This window comes from Acomys minous (assembly GCF_964271855.1).
Source record: "Acomys minous genome assembly, chromosome: 3".
Lineage (NCBI taxonomy): Eukaryota > Metazoa > Chordata > Mammalia > Rodentia > Muridae > Acomys > Acomys minous.
In genome coordinates, this window is record NC_140485.1 from 11784767 (window position 1) to 11789068 (window position 4302).

General features: G+C 37.3%; 1 long non-coding RNA gene across 1 annotated transcript; it reads right to left on the reverse strand.

The window, feature by feature from the left end:
• Positions 1-1789: 1789 nt before the first annotated feature.
• LOC311595167 lies at positions 1790-3187 on the reverse strand. Its single transcript, XR_014778339.1, has 3 exons — positions 3124-3187; positions 2204-2292; positions 1790-1908 (listed from the first exon to the last, which is right to left on the reverse strand). It is a non-coding gene; the product is annotated as an uncharacterized lncRNA (long non-coding RNA).
• Positions 3188-4302: the final 1115 nt, after the last annotated feature.

The following is a 4302-nucleotide window of genomic DNA, read 5'->3' on the forward strand; positions in this document are numbered from 1 at the left end:
AACACAACAGGCATGGATATAGTCTTTTAGTTTCTTTGTGATGTGTATATAAATATATATATATATAATGTGTATATGTGTATATACATATATGTATATATCCATCCTGCCATCTTCATGCTAATGTAGCATTTTGTCAAGTCAATTATCTTTATCTCTTTCTAGATTCTAGAAAACCTTACTCTCTGCTCTTCTGACCTAGAAAACAAATCCACTGATGTTAGCAATGGGTTATGAAACTGCCATTTAGAGTGCCCTTATTCCCCACCTATAGTTTAGTAAGTAGATGCTTTGGAAATGGCCCTTTCTTTAATTGCTCTGCTCCGAATATGTCACCTGTTTGCTGACTGTTAGCCTGAGAGATGCTAACTACCAATAAACACAGTAAAGAACTAATGTTTGGCTGCACACATATGAAGTCAGAAGCTGCAACAAAGGACAAGCAGAGCTTCCAGATCCCTCCCTTTCAAGTAAGTAGACTGCAGAGCAATGTAAGGCAAGACATTGAGACATGGGCTGCTCTGTGTCACCTGACTCTGTGCCAAATCAACATTAATGCATACAACTGCAGCCTCCTTTCTCCTTCTTATGTGACTATAGAATAAACACATAGAAAAGAAAATTTAAAATTATGCACGTAGAATTAAGGACACATAAAGATTCTGAAAACTCTTCTGGTAGATATGAAAAAACTCTTTTCTCTTTTCTCTTTCTCAGTCACAAAGCAGATAGGGCTGAGGTTGTGAACACTCAAGTTTTCCCTTGCCATTTAAATGTTTAGCCAAACAAGGTCACCTAGGCTAAAAGAAGAAAACACTGAATTTAAACTCTGAGGCATGGTACGAGGACATTTTGTTAGATGTAGGTAAAAATAAGACTCTTGCTATTCCCAATTCCAATAAGCTTCCATACCAAAAAAAGTCAAATGAGCAACCCAAATACCCTATCATATTCCCAACAATATTACAGTTTTGCCACTATCAAATCATATGAAATGCAGAAATAGTGCCTTTCAATACAAATACTTAATGCATATCTGTATTGTCACAACAGCAACAAGTGCATGTCAATGAAAACATCAGATCATTAAATATAACTTTGGGAAAAGCATAAATTATAAAACAGTGAATATCCATTGTAGTAACTTGACATGGAATCAAGTATCTAATATGTAGTTTTAACCTGGTAAATATCTCTTTACTTTGTCCCAAGACTAAGAAAACATTTATGTTCTTTAAAATGAGGATCAAAATTCTTCACCTAATGGCTACTCATCTCAATGAGACAAACAATATTTGTATTTTTTCTGGTTTTGAAAGCAAAATATAGAATATTTAAATGTGCTACATTGAACCATTTACTCATATAGCCAATCTTTAATGGTCTCAAAGTACAAGGAAAAAATATGTAAGTAATTAAAGCTTTGGCTAAGCTTCTGTCCTACTTGAGCCCATGCCCCAGCAGATAATCGATTAACCTGCAGAAGAGATGCTGAGTGTAAGGGCACTGGGGTGCAGATACAATCTCTTCTTCTGATAACCAACTTCTACTTAAGTGCTGCTGATAGAGGGTAGATATGTACAGATGCTAATAATCTGTACACTGTTTCCCATTAGGCCCCAGTCCACAAACTATTGGCTCCTGCTGCAGAAAAATGCAACCTCAAAGGAATAGGTATATGTTTAGGATGATGACTTGCTTTGAATGATTTCCATAGCTGCACCCACTAGCATTTGTGGATTTGCCATGTGACATATCTGTTGCCATGACATTGTGAAAAAACATTACTTTCAACAAGGACATTCATCTCGCAGTAAAGGTAATAAGACAATGTCCTCACTCACATGGAATCACTATATGGACTGTCACGCACGAGTAGTTGGCTCTATGAAAGCAGGAGCTAGCCAGCTGAAAGAATAATAAATTATAAAAACTAGTTGAAATCAGTACCTTGAATTTTTAATGTTATACTATAGTTGAAGAATATATTTGGCATCTGAACAACACATTTCACATTTTATTTAAAAATATACATATACATATACATACACATACACATATACATATACACAATAAGTCAGTTGAAAAGTTTCCTTCTTGTTCCTCACAACCTAAGGCTCAGTATGTTTAGAAGTCCTGGTGTTTAGAGAATGCACCAGAAAACAAGATAAAGGATTCAATGAATTATAAACTGAAATTGCACCTTGATCATTTGATTCATAGCATCCGTGAGCCAGCAAGCAGAGAATGAATCCTCTATAATATCCAGGGAAATTGACTATACCTGATCACCTGGAAGGAAATAAGATGTTACAATGGGTGCAGTAGGATCGCTTTAAGAACACATGCATCTACTGGAGTAGATGTTAGTATCCCTCTGACCTAACATCCTTAACCAGTGAAATACTGTGGCAACCTTCAGAAGACAAAACCACTTCGGGCCCACATCTACCACAAGTAAAGGTTAGGATCATTGTATTTGATAAAGAACACTAACTTATGGTGTTAGATAAGTATATGGGGAATAGGCAGAGATCTGTAGAAGGCAATTGTATTTCAGTGCGTGTTTGGAAACAGAAACAGAGACTGCCATATCTGTGCTATGTGACAAGGGTCTATATTTACAACCGTATTTTTTCTGTTTTATTTAAGTATTTTTCATACAGTATATTATTGCTCAACTTTTCTCCTCCAAGTCCTCCCAGATCCTCCATATCTCCTCTCAACCCACCCAACTATGTTCTCTCTCTTTCTCTTTCTCTCTCTCTCTCTCTGTCTCTCTCTCTCTCTCTCTCTCTCTCTCTCTCTCTCTCCCTCCCTCCCTCCCTCTCTCTCTCCCTTTTTATTTTTCTCTCTCTCTCTCAAAAAAAAAAAAACAGAAAATGAAAAGAAATCCAAGAAAAAACAAAATGAAATTAAATCAAAGAACCACTAAGTCAAAAATGCAAAAACAAACAAAAATTAAAACCCACAAAACAAACAAATAAAACAGAGAAAAGAAATCATGGAGCTTCTTTGAGCATGGAACCTTGCCCTGAAATGTGGTTGATGTACCCATGTGAAAGGCAAGGATTTCACTCAGATGAAAGAAAGGGAAAAATGGGGAGGAAAGAAGAGGTTGACCTTGAGCAAATGTCATGAGTCCTTTGCCTCTGGCTCCTGGTTGGGTTTAGCCAATGGTGAGTCTGACAATGATAAGAAGATGGAAGAAGGAAATTGTTGGAGTCAGAGTGCCAAGTGTTTGCGGTCACTCTGTGAGGTCATCTGAGATGGCTGTGACCCTGCTCGTCTCAAGGGAACTTCTCTACATAACTTGGTCCTTCTGTCAAGTTCTGGAATGACAATCTTCTCTAAGCCGTTGAGTCCAAGGAGAGTTAGCAAGTGTTACTCACCCCAGATTACCACAGCATTCCTTGTGGTGCCTCTATACTCCACCCACACTTTATAATTAACTTTGTATTTTTAAAAAAACTTCAGTTCTCAGAAATTTTAATAAGCCACATATGTGCTATTGAGACCTTGACTGCAGGATATTTTTTTTTACTAATCTCATCCATTATTCTTCCTATCAGTGGTATCACAATTGTTTCATAACCACTTTCATTTTGATTGGTCCCATCTACATGAAATCCAATTTCAGCATTTCCATTGTAGTAAATGCTATAAATCAGCAACGATGGCATAGCAGTTTTCTTCTAAAACTATTCCAGGAGCTACTTCATTCACTAGGAGTGAAAGTCAAGGTCCTGTCCTGGCTGAGCAGGATCTGCTTCCTGACTCCTTGTTGACTTTCCCACCCCACCCCCTGCTTTGGCAATAGTTCTGCACTGTGCCAGTTGCTTCCATGTGAACGTTTTCCTCCCTTATTTGTCTCAAGCTTTCACCCAAATGTCTTCTCTGTGTGATCTCCCTTGACCGTGCTATCTAAAAGTAGAATCCTTCTAGAGGACCGATTGTTCCTCCCTACTGAATTTGTCTCATCTAAGTTTTACTTCTGAATTTATCTTGTTTACTCTTTCCTGTTTGACTAAGAACACTGCAGTCCAAAGATCTTCATTTAGAAGTGTAACCTGATATTCATAACTGTACTTCTCATATATTTGGTACCCAACAATATTAATTGAATTCGTTTTCCCCTTATTGTAAAAGTTAACACATTTTTTTATTCAAATACTGGATGAGTACATAATCGGTCAATCAAATTATCAAATGTAGCTGGAGATATGGCTTGGTGGTTAAAGAGCTGACTATCCTTGCAGAAGTCTTGGTTTGGGTTCCCAACACCCATGCACAACCCCTGTA